Genomic DNA, 13,100 nt, shown 5'->3' on the forward strand with positions numbered 1-13,100 from the left:
GGATGGGACTAGACTCTGGAGTTTTTGTCTTTAAATGGTCTCTAATAATTACCAGTGGACACTGCAGCAGCTGTCAGCAAGAAGGGATGAGGAGCAGGCAGCTGCACTGGAGGGAAGGCGCTAGAACACTTGGATGTGGGGGCAGTGAATGTGTGCCCTGCAGAGTCAGAGACACTCATATCAGGAACAGGGGAACAAACATGGGGTAACACAGAACACTAATTGAAGATGAAGAATGGGAAAAGCAGGTATAAGTTGCACATGGAAAATTAGGAGCATGAGAAAAAGGAAGAATGTGAGTGTGATGTGTTACAGCAATTCTGCTGCTTTAGTCTGTTGGTGTGGTGTGACGGTATGAATGGGATCCACATTTCTGCCATTCCTTACACATTCTTGTCACATTGGCTGGTTTGCAGGCATATATCAGAGAATTCATTTACATTTTTTATTTATATCTGAAATCTCTAGAGGAACTTGTAGGTCCTTTGCCATGAATGTTTTTATTCTTTGTCTTCGTAAAAGCAAAGATCAACCCACAAACTTTCATATTTCTTAACTAATTTAGTATTGAGATGTTTATTACATCTCTCTTGCCTGAGGAAAATCCCATTTGTCTCAAGCACACAGTAGTTTCTCTGTTTCCTGTGAAAAGCTGTTCTTCTCAGTAGGTTGTGCCTCAAAGATACTTGCTCTAAAAGGCAGGCTCAACAAAAGCCATGCAGTTTGCTCCATCCTATCTGCTTTAAGCAATCATGCAGCAAGAGCTTCTCCTAATACAAACAAACAGTGCATTCTAAAACCTGGGTATCTTCGAAAAGGTATTGATAGACAAGTGTAAATGAGAAGAAATCAAGCTGACAATATTTTTTAACCTACTTTTAAAGCTTACTTTAAACTTAAACTTGGAGTAAGAAGAGGGGTTGGAAGGAGTGGGGGGAAGGAAAAGGAACTCTTGCTCTTTCTTTCTTTCCTTCTCCCTTTCCAGTTTGTTTACTCTGTCCATGTGCCAGCACAGTGTGGGTATTCAGTTTCACTCTTTTCGTAAGAGTTTTATACAGACATGCACTGAGTTCTTTTCATTTCTATGATTATGGAATATGGGGGATGTGAAACCTGTTAAAAAAAAGTAGAGGTTCCATACTACAAAGCCACAGAAAATATCCCATGGGATTTAAGGACAGATGTGGGATTTGCCCTGTTTCATACCACCTTTAGATTGGTTAGATTTCACTGTGGTATAATTGCTTTGAAGAGATGGTTGCCACAGACTGTATGTCTATGGACTGCTCTGAGGGTGATCCCAGGGCATGGTAAACTACTTGTGGCTGCTACTAGGAGCAAAACTTTACAACTTTTAGCTGCAGCAGCATCCTCCCCCTTCTTGTCATGTATGCTGGGTAATGGTTCTCTAGATATCCGATCAATCACAGGAAATAGCTGGCACACAGTCTTGCTAATCTATAATCTGAGTTTGGTTGCATGGGAGAATTTTCTTGCTTCTTCTCTCCATGGTTATAATCTACCTTGAGTTTTTTTACTCTAGATAATATCTGATAAGAGATTAAGGACACGATAAGTAGCTGTTTCATATGAAATTTAAGAGGCCATTAACATTCCACTGAATTGTAAAATTGTGAAGCTAAAACCAGCTCTCCTGGCGTTCTGCACAGATGCAATAGCAAATCACTGAGTCACAGGAAATGATTCAGTCAACATTTCTAAACTTTCAATGTGTGTTTTATGGAAGAAACTTGATGTAAATGTTTAGACAGTTATGGTTTTGGAGATAAATATTGCAGTTTTATGTAGTTTGGGTTTTGACGTACCAGAATTGTGGTGCACAGTTGTCAATTTACTGAACATCTAAAGCTGTTCCATCATTGTATTTGATTCCAGTGTGGGATGTATTTTCTGTGGCTAATGAAACATGGTGTTATATTTGGGCATAACAGATTACACATCAGAATATCAGAGAAAAATTATCTTTTAATGACCTGGGATTCCCTCTGCACTGCTGGAAGAGAATTTGCCTGGGCTGCCACACTGTTTTCCTTAATCGTTTGTCTCCTCATCCTGCAAATACAGTGCTTCAGTGATATGACCTCTCATGGCAGGTTATCTTCTGCCCTAAACAAGCTCACTGGTTTAGAAGGTAAAGTTCAAATATTTCTTGCTTCTCATTTTAATTTCATTAATTAATTAATAGAGTATTGATAAGTCAAAATTCACCTTTCTTATGTTAGTTGCTTGTAGTTAAAGTGTTGATTGTGTTTTTAAAATAATTTTTCCAATAAGATTTAAAAAAATGTTTTACTTGATAAGTAAATGGACCTGCAGTGTGCTTCAAAGGCATTAAATCAGTGTTATTGTTCCTGTACCAAACTCTTATCCTTAGGTATATTTCTGTGAAGAAGGCTTGCTACCAGCAGCATGATAGACAGATTCTGCCTTCAACCATATAATTTCTGTGTGCTTAACTTGTCTGTAGAGAAAAATAATCCCAGGAGACAGCTTCTACAGGTAAGCAAGTGTGTTCCCACACTCTGTTTGTGTGAGGGAATCACTGTTTGAACCTGAGACAGTGGTAGAACAGGGTGTTGAATGTTTCTGGCTGTAACAGGTGAGGACAGACGTGAAGACTGGTTCTTTATGGTCCTAGGTTCTCCCCTAGGGGTGGGCTACACTGGAAAGATGGGAAAAGAGACCCCTCTGAATGACCAGGATGAATCAGCCACCCTATGCACCATCGGGCACCAGAGGGTGACCAAAGAGTTTGGTTCTGTCTGGGCTGTGCTGTAGCAGGTGTGGGTGCCCAGGTGCTGGCAGGGGATGCTGCAGGGATCTCTGTGGCAAGCAGCCAGGGCTGCCCTTTGCTGGCCACAGCCCATTCCAGACAAATCCAATGGCCCCACCACAGCCCTTGGTGGGGTGGTGGTGCTTCAGAAATAATGTGTGTAAGAAAGGGAAAAATGCTGCCTGGCAGTGAGTGGTGAGGAAAAATATGAGAGAAACAGCCCTAAGAGCCCTGAGGCAAGAGCAGCAGGAGCAGAGGAGGTGCTCCAGTTGTCCAAGCAGAGACTCCCCTTCAGTTCTTAGAGAAAACCATGGTGATGGAGGTTGACCTCCTTCGGCCCATGGGGAGCAGAAATCCACACTGCAGCTCATGGAGGATCCCATGCTGCAGCAGTCTTATCCTGAAGGAACTGCAGCACAGGTGAAGGGCCCAAGTGGAAGAGTCCGTGAGTATCTGCAACCCATGAAGGGAACCCAGGCTGGAGCAGAAAACAGCATGAGAAGGAAGGAGCAGCAGAGAGGAGCTGTTATGGACTGTCCACAGACCCCATTCCCCATCCTTTATACTGCTTGGTGAGGAGAGGGTAAAGGAGTCAGGGGTAAAGGAGTCAGGGGTAAAGTCCCACTTCTACCTGGGAAGAAGGTAGAAGCAAGGAGTAGATGGTTTTACTTATTTCTTTGTTTCTCGACATCTTATTGTATCCTGGTTTTCCTGTGGCAGTAATTGATGACTGACCTCCTTGTCTTTATCCTTTCTAATTTTTCCCCCTGTCCTGCTGAGGAAGGGGAGTAAGATAACTGCTGGGTGGGCATCTGGCAGCAGAGCAGGTTCAGCCCACCATAAATGCATTTTGTTATATGTGGGGACTATGAATATTCTAATTAAACCAAATACTTGCTGTGTAATTCCTAATGATGAAGTCTTTGATGTTTAATTGTTTTTGAGGGAGATGTAAAGAAAAGCTGAGCAGGAAAGCAGACCTAATATTGAATAGATACTCAAAGAGCAAAATGAACACAGGTAGCTTTCACTGAAAATTGTCTTAATTTTCTTGTAAGATTTGTAAAGACAATGTTTCTTGATTTTGTTTTTATCTCCAGAGTGAATTTTCTTAAGTAAAAGGCAATAAATAGTAAAAAAAAAAAAAAAAAAATCACAATGCTAGTGCTATGTAGCAGAAAACCCCAACCAAGCCCCCCCCCAAAGTTTTAAAAATGAAAATGTGTCCTTTGTTCAACAGCCTATAATAGCTAGCTTTGATAATTCAGTCCTGAAGCTTTTGCATTTCCTTTTAAAAATTTTAAACTTAGTATTGATATGGCCACTTGATAGTCTTCTTGAAAGGACAGAGAAAAGCATCCTTATAGGGCTTATACCCTGTATTCAGTTTTGTAATTTATAGCATTTTTTTTAAAGTGCACTATTCTTTGTGAAATTTCACAGGCAGAAGACGGCCAGAAATAAATTATTTTTACAACAAAACAAAAAATTCCTTTAGTATCACTGATACATGCAATTAATTGAAACTTAAAGAAACTACTGTTAATTAACTTTCAAGCTTGCCTCCTTCACTTATAAATCCTTTTCAAAGTATTTGTTGCCAACTAATGTTCACTTTTCCTGCAGAATACTTACTACTATTAATATAACATTGGCTTAAAGTAAATAATGTAGTGATTATCATAGTTAAGGTATAATATTGAAATTGTTGAGAGTGTATGCACATAGAAAGTACTGTGACTCATGGCTTATCAGACTAGCTCAAGAAACAAAAAGTTGGGCCTTTTTTTAGTATAATGCTTCTGTAATTCTTCTGGGTCTGTCAAAGACAAAGTAGTTACAACAGCAAATGTAAAATATACATGTCAAGTGAAACAGTGAAAAAGAAATTCTGCATGAAAAATGGGACAGACTCCTTTATCTCCCTTTTTGAACAGATTTTACATTTATCCTGACTTATGTGATCCTTCTCTTTCAGCTAAATTGTGGTAAAATGAGTCTGCAGTAGTACCGTAAAACAGAAAGGAGGAAAATGTTAAGCTTCTGTCATAGTGAAGTTAATAGAAATTCATCAAGGACAAATGCCAAGCCCTGTGCCAGGGAAGGAGGGACCCCATGGGGACCACAGGCTGGCTACAGAGGGAGCAGCTGTGGAAGAGGCCTGGAAGGGTCATGGACATCAGGTTGAGCAGGATCCAGCAATGTGTCCTGGCAGCAAGGGTGGCCAACAGCATCCTGGGCTGTAGCAATGGGAGTGCAGTGAGTGGCTGGAGGGAAGTGATTATTCCCGTATGCTCAGCACCTGTTAGACCACATTTGGATACTGTGTTCAGTTTGGGGCCCTTGCAAACAAGAAGGAAAGTGGTAAACTGGTGTGGGTTATTGGAGGACCACAATCGGGGACTTGAGTGCTTGCCCAGGGGAGAGAGTCTGTGAGTGTGGGGTTTGTTTAGCCTAAGGGAGGAATGTGATGAGGGCTCCTAATAGCAGCATCCCCCCCCTACATGGGCCAAGGTCATAAAGACAGAGCCTGACTCATCTCAGTGGCACAGTGTGGGGCAGTGGCAGTCAACAAGCAGAAGCTGAAACAAGAGAGGTTCACAGTATGGCTGAGGAGAAACATTTTCACATCAAAGAAACTCAAGGTACTGGAACATGTTTTCCAGAGGAGGTTATCTACTCCCTGCTCTTGAGGATTTTGAAGTCAGATTGAATGGATCCATGAGTCTTGTCCTGCTTTAAGCGAGATATTGGACTTGAGATCTCCTCTAACTTGAATTGCCCTGTGATGCTATCTGATGATAATATTATTGGAGGAGAGACTTTGACAAGTTAGGGAGCTGGACAATCACCAGCTGTATGAAGTTCAGCAAGGGGAAGTACCAGATTCTGCACCTGGAGTGGTACAACCCTGGATATACACACTCAGGAATGAGATGCTGGAAAGCAGCGCTGGGGAAAGGGACTTGGGGGTCCTGGTTGATGGCAAGTTGAGTCTGAGCAGTGCCCTGGTAGCTAGGAGGGCCAAGCCTGTCCTGGGGGCATCAGGCCCAGCATTGCCAGCTGGGCAAGGGAAGAGATTGTCCTGCTCTGCTCTGCACTGGGGCAGACTCACCTCCAGTGCTGGGGACAGTTCTGGGTGCCACAATATCAGGTGTTAAACTGTTAGAGAGTGTCCAAAGAAGGGCAATGAAGATGGTGAAGGGCCTTAAGGAGAGGCTGTATGAGGAGTGCCTGAGGTCACTTCAGGTGCCTTCAGGTCTGTTCAGCCTGCTCTTCAGGAGAAGAGGAGACGGAGGGGAGACCTCATTGCAGTGTGCAGCTTCCTCATGAGGGGAAGAGGAGGGGCAGGCACTGATCTTTTCTCTGTGGTGACCATTGACAGGATCCAATAAAATGGCCTGGAGTTGTGTCAGGGGATGTTTATATCAAGAGGTTTATATCAGAGGAGATTGAATATCAGGAAAAGGTTCTTCACCCAGAGGGTGGTTGGGCACTTGGGGCTGCAGGTCTATGCAGCCCCACCGTTGGGCGCCACTATATTAAATATTAAACCCCGAATGTTTCGGGGTGCGTCCTGCCTGGCTTCGTCTGGCCTCGCTGCTGGACCAAAGGCGGCAGCTGTGGCATTTTTCACCCCAGAGATACCTTTGGCTGGCTAGGTGCTGCAGCTGGGCACTCGGAACAAATCCAGGCAAAGTAGGAACTCAGTTTACCTTTGGTGGAAAAGGTTCAGACGGTGAAGAGAAAAGGAGCGGGTTCTGCCATGTAGCTTAGATCCAGAGTTTATTGTAGCATGGTAGACCTCTGAATGTGGTATCAGCTCCAGCCAGACAGGCAGAGACTGAACCATGGCAGAGACACGGCAGAGACCCACGGCAGAGACCCTGACCGCATGGTCTTGTGTCCTTTTTAAGCCCCGGGGACAGGGGGAGGGGACGGACAGGTGAGGGCCAACCAGGTGTGAGCAGGGGAAGGGTCAGGGGATGGGGACGCTGGGACAAACCAACGAGCCCAGGCCTGGGGGGGCATCTGCCAATCACACGACGCCTTGCTGGAAGTTGCGAGACAGGAAGGCAAAGGAGGAGGGGGAAAGGTTGGCATCCTTGAGGGGGATGGGATAGGTGAGACAGGAAATGGCGACACACTGCAACAGGGCACTGGAAGAGGCTCCCCAGGAAAGTGGTCACAGCACCAGCCTGACAGAATTCAAGAAGTGTTTGGACAAGTCCAAGTCCTGGCCCTGCACAGGACATCCCAAGAGTCACACCATGTGACTCTTGGGATGTCCCGTGCAGGGCCAGGACTTAGACTTGATGATCCTGATTGATCCCTTCCTTACTTAACATATTTTTTGATAATGATGATGATGATATTTTAAAATTATTTTCTGTGAGAGGTTGAAAGACTGTTGTAAAAGAATGTCCTTTCCAGAGTTTACATTCAGTCTCATTTCAAAAGTACCCTTAAGTACTTTTCATTTGTGCTGAATGTGATTTGATATAGATGAAACAAATGGTGTCTGACACAGAAGACTTCAGAGCTTTTAATTCTGTAATTTCAAGACGTGTAGATAATTACATATTTTTCCTCAAATAAAAATAATCCTCTGCTCATTTTGGCAAATATTTATTCATCTCTGCTGTTTTAATTGGCAATTAAATGAATGGAGCATGACTTCTTTATCAAATAAATACTTACTTTAGAAATTAAGGGTATAATTTGAAAATAAAATGTAATCTTTGAGTAGAACAGATTGCTAATATTCAACAACTATTCATTATCTATTTTCACTTTATGTCTTGGCTGTTTAAAAGGATATAAGAATATATTCCTTAACTCGGCATTAGATGCAGGAGCTACATTTTCTGGTTGGAAGTTCTTGAACAGACCTTACAATAGGCTCAAGTGAGCTAAAAATAAACTTCTAGCAGTTCATATTAGCTGGGTAATAACAGGCAACAGCAAAAAGAAGTATCCAGCTATGATGAAAACAGGAAGCACATTTCACAATCTGCCCTTTCCAGATAGGTATGAATTCTTAAAGGCTTAACTAAAATAATAATGCCTCAAAGATTTTAATAAAAGCAGAGAGTTTTCTATTGTTCATAGCTGAGTGGAGACGAAAAACATGCACCCCAGTACATTGTGAAAGATCTGCTGTGTCCTGGGAAACAACACTATTTCCATTTAGTTCTTGGTAACCCTGATTCAATTTTAAGTAATGGATTTGATCCTGCAAAGGCTGAGCATCTGAGACTTATCCAGCAAAACTGCATGGTGCTCTTAAGCCTGGGAGCATTGTGAGATGGAAACCCAGAAGGTGACCCATGACAGACTTGAGTGAGAAAAGTGCTGAGCTTCTGTCATTGATGCTGAAGGTATCTGTGCTCCAGCACTTCCCAGATACCATGTTCCCTCTCTGAAGCAGTAGCATCCTCTTCACCTTTTCTTGGCAGGTAGATGTGGCAACAGGGTCTTTTCCTTAGAAGTGAAGAGGGAAGCCCTGGCTAGATCTAGATGAAGTCCTAGCTAGATCTAGACCAACCCAAGAGAGGTTTTGGTGCAGACATAATATTCATTTTATTTCTCTGGTCAGGCAGGGAAAAGAAACAATGCCCCTGATGCCAACGCAAGGTATCTACAAAAGATCTGTGTTTTCTCAAGCCCTTTTTCTGTTTGTGAGGTTATAAAAAGTAGTGAAAAGTAATCATGTGCAGAACCAAATATTTGGTATATCCAAATTCCTGTTGTCCGAAGTCTGACACTGTTCTGAGTACCTAAATGTTTTGGATGCAGGACCATCTTGTTTACATTTTTGGGGGTTAACACTTTTTCTGATATGTAATGGGATAAATTACAGCATCTTAAGCACAAGGTGCTCCTGAAGTGCCCCTTCCTTGGGTCAGGATCCAGCCAGACTGCAGTAACAGAGAGCGTTGCCTGCCCAAGAAGGGCATTCCTCAGCCTAGCTATGACCTTCTTCTGTCCTGGAGTGCTGGCTGATCCCTGCTGTGCCACTGTTGTCCCTGCACCACTGAAATGCCTCCTCAGAGAAGTTCTTACCCACCTTTTGGGAGACTAACCTTTCACACTGTGGCTCTACCTCTGTAGTATAGGAGTCTCTGTGTATGTGGTAAACATGGTACAACACAGCTTTCTTGACCCTGTGTCTTCTGGATAAATTTGCATGGCAAAGATATGCCATTGTGTATTTCTCATACCAAACAAAATCATGTAAAACCTTTAGGTTTGCTCTGATTTGGATGTTTTTTATTTAGTGCTGCCCATTTGATAAATTGACCTCTGACATTAAGATGTTGGAAAGTCAGAATTGACTATTTCCACACAGCAGGATGGAATGCAGCCATGTTATTAAATAATGACAATGTTGATTTACTGTTATCAAATTCTTCATAGAAGCTAAATGCATTAAACAGTCTGTGCAGGTAATACTGGTATAAACCCAGACCCATAGAGGAACTATTGCCATTATGATCTTATTCTTATCGTACAACTTTGCTACTTCAGTACATTGGAAAAAGCTGGTACTTTGTGTATTCATTAAATGATTGTATGGTCTGCAAAGGGTCCTTATCATATTTCAGAAGTACATAGCCAAAATGATTCTTGTGATATTCAACAGCAGAAAGCTTCTTTGTATACTAGAGATAAGGTTTCCTGTGGAATCTCCTCAGGTTTAAAAATTGGAAGTCACGTCATTGCCTGCTTAATTTGTTTATGTTTAGTTCATGGATTACAATAAGTGCTTCCATTTTTAACCACATCTTGCTCCAATGTATTTCTTTTTGCTGCTTGTTGTGGTTTGGCCCTGGCTAGATGCCAAGTGCCCAACAAGAAGGGAGAGAGAAATAAAGCCCAAGAGAAACAAGGAATGATGGCACAGTGCAATTGGTCCCTAACCCCTGAGTGATGCCCAGCCTGTCTCTGCCAGTGACTGGTGCCTCCCAGCTAACTCCAACCTCATTTTTGTCCCTTTGGCTAGTTTGGATCAGCAGTCCTGGCTGTGCTTCCCTCCTGCTTCTTGTGCACCTGCTCACTGGCAGAGCATGGACATGGAAAAGTCCCTGACTTAGGGTAAGCATGATGGGTTGAGGTAGCAACAAATCTGATCAGAACATGCTAGAGCAAGTTGGTTTAATTAGTTTAATGGTCACACCATTGATTCATTTTCTCTCAAAGTAGGTCTGCTGTTCTTAAAGTTGCATTATATGACACCTGACTTACAGTAGGTGTTCCCCACTGTGCTGTTTGTCATCCGTGGGAACTGGGACAAGGTTGTCATGTTGTACTTTGTAACCCTGGTTTATGATATTGTAGAATTGCTAGCTTTGAAATGGATCTGGTATTTGTGCTCAGTCTTGCAATCATCTCTATACTTTGGAAGAATCTATCAGAAACTATTAATAGTTGTACTTTTTATTTTTCCTTCTTGGAGACCCAATCCATGGCGGAGATACATCCCTTCATCTTCCCCTTCTCCTCCAGACTAATTACAACAGCTCTTGAGAATTTTGAATATATTTGGTATGTTGAAACCAGCATGATTGTATTGCTATGTGTCCTGAGTGGGTTCCAGGTCTTGTTTAAGAATAAAAAACTGTTTAAGAATATCACCCAGTGGTCTGCCCTGAAGCCAGATAGTTGTTGGTGGCAGGGTGTATGGGAGAGTATGGGCAAGTGCCAAAGGCTGTGGGCACTTCCAGTGTTTCAGAACTTCATCCTTGAACAAGTGGAGGATCTGGAAAAGCTAGTAAAATATTTGGAAAAAGCGTGCTGTCACCCTGGCAAATCCAGAGAGACAAAAATCACTGCAAAGTGTTGGGCCATAGCTAAGGCCTTCCAAGTCCTGTCCAACCACATTCATTACCCTCAAGGGGAGGAAAAGGTCTCTGGATTAGACAACAAAACAACATCCCATGTTCCAACCCCTGGGACAGGCACTGCAGCTGAACCAGAGTGCCAGCCTGTGCCTTTATACACAGGGAAGAAGTGGAGCCATTGTTTTTAGTAAAGGGGGGCTAAGCAAAACCACCACAAGAACCTGAGGAAGAGGCAGAAAAGGAGGCAAGCACTGCATCCCTTTGCCTGAGCAAGCTCCAGCATATGCAAAGTGTTTTAGCTGTCAATCAGAGCACATCTGGCTGCCTAGGTGATGGGGCGATGAGAGGAATTAGAGAGTAAGAAAGCCAAAGAGCTGGGATCATTTTCTAGGGAAGGGGGCATTGGCAAGGCACTTGGAAAAGGGATGCAAGTCCTCAGCCACTGGAAGCAACTCCTGTTAAGGGTGAAGGAAAAGTATCCTTTCAAGGAAGATATTTATGTCACTCAGGAAAATGGACTACCACGGAGAGAAGTATCCAGTACCTGAGGAAATTAGCCATGCTAGAGATGATTTATTATGAGCTGAACAATATGCAGCCACCCACAGATCCAGAAGTCCAATCCACATGTCCCCTGTGGCAGAATCTGTGTGTATTTAGCAAAACACGGGAAAGGTGATAATGTATTGGAAAGTGTGGGACTTGAGCATGACATAACTGAAATAGAATAAGGGGTGGGTACTGTCCTGGTTTCAGCTGGGATAAGGGTAATTTTCCTCCTGGTACTTGGTGCAGTGCTGTATTTTGGATTTAGTAGGACAGTAATGTTAATAATATGGTGATGTTTTAGTTGTTGCTAAGAAGTGCTTACCCTAAGTCAAGGAGATTTCAGTTTCTCATGCTCTGCCAACAAGGAGGTGCACAAGAAGCCTGGAGGGAGCATGGCCAGGATGGTGCTGTTTAGCCTAGGAGTGTATGGGGATACAGCTGCTGAAAGTTGCTTTGACGAAACTTTTTTTGGATCCTGAGGAAGCTGGGTAAAAAGACCTAGTAAAGTTAAGTTCCTTTGACAGTGGAAAAGGAACTTAACTTTACTAGGTCTTTTTACCTTTATTTTGCCTCCTTGTGAAAGACTCCCTCTTAAAATTGTGGTGGGGTTTTGAAGCCTTGGAGAGTTCTCCACCATCTGCTGTCAAAAAACCATAATTAAGCTGCAAAGACTTAAGGACTGACACTAAGATGGCACAGTCTCAGTGGTTTTGACAGATGAACATGGAGAAATGCCAAATTATGAGAATTGTGGGTGAGGTCCTGTCTCTGAAGAGCTGTTTTATTGTCTCCTGCTGACAGAATACTGAGGAGGGAGAGAGGCAAGGAGACCTTTCTGACTGCAGTTGCTTGTCCCTTGCAAAGTGCCTGTTGGAAGTGCTGCTGCAATGGATTGTGGTCAAAAAATGCCCCTCAGCTGCTGCTTGGAGGGAATGGGCAACTACAGAAAGGTAAGTGACTAGAGAAAGGCATGGGACAAGGAAAGAGCACATCTGGAAGAAGAGATCTAGAAATAAAGTTGTAACTGCAAATGACATTGACAGAATTTTGACATGTTAGCGCACAGATGAAGAAGTACTTATTATTTTCCAACATAAGTTTTGAAAGGATTGAAAAAAATATTTATACAGTTTTCTGTATACTCTATATATACACCCCTTGCTGTACTTTATACCCCACCCCCCAAAATTCTTTAAAAAATGCAATCTGAAATATCAACAAAGATAAATACTTTTAATAAAATGGGCGCTTAATGAAAAAATTACCAACTTGGTTTGAATTTTTTTTCAAAATTACTGATCAAAAATCCTTGAAACTTCTTACTATATTCCCTAGTTTTCCTACTGCAGTGCAGGATCATTCCCAAATGTTTGTCAATGCTAGCGTTTATCTAATCTATAAGTATATGTAATAATTTAGTTTCAGAGACCAAGTAAAGTTTTTTTGTACTGTTGAAATTCAATGCTCATAGCTTAGTTTTTCCTTGATATTTGTGTAGTACTGTCTTGTATCTCTCTAAATTATTCTGCTTATGAACCAGTGTGGAATTTGCACATTTTAAATATTTGTTGTAGATGTAATTGTAATTTTATGTCATTTAATCAACACTATACATGTATTTTCTTTTAGTTTAGTCTCCCCTAATTATTTTTTCAGCTTTCCTTTGAACTTAATCCAATTTGTCTATGCTTTTCTGGTAATTAGGTGCTGATAGCAGAAGAGCATTTGGACAAATTCCACCTGTTATGTGAAGAATCATCTCCTTTTATTTCTTCAAACCTGTGTCTTGCTAGCTCTCATTAATGCCCCTAATTCTTCTGTTTGAAAAACCAGCAGCCACTTGATTTCTAGCCACATTTCCACAGGTAGTGTGATCGTTTTGCATTCTGCAATCCCTTCATGGTTCATTTATT

The 13,100-nt window shown here is 42.2% G+C and overlaps 1 long non-coding RNA gene across 1 annotated transcript in view; it reads left to right on the plus strand.

Annotated features, from left to right (window-relative positions):
- The window catches only part of LOC143694787 (uncharacterized), a 64,673-nt gene that overhangs the window by 37,929 nt on the left and 13,644 nt on the right, over positions 1-13,100 (plus strand). Inside the window, exons 2-5 of the long non-coding RNA XR_013183503.1 lie at positions 1,953-2,152; positions 2,396-2,520; positions 11,989-12,137; positions 12,892-13,052. This is a non-coding gene — a long non-coding RNA (uncharacterized LOC143694787). The remainder of the gene's footprint in view (positions 1-1,952; positions 2,153-2,395; positions 2,521-11,988; positions 12,138-12,891; positions 13,053-13,100) is intronic.

This window comes from Agelaius phoeniceus, chromosome 1 (assembly GCF_051311805.1).
Source record: "Agelaius phoeniceus isolate bAgePho1 chromosome 1, bAgePho1.hap1, whole genome shotgun sequence".
Classification (NCBI taxonomy): Eukaryota; Metazoa; Chordata; class Aves; order Passeriformes; family Icteridae; genus Agelaius; species Agelaius phoeniceus.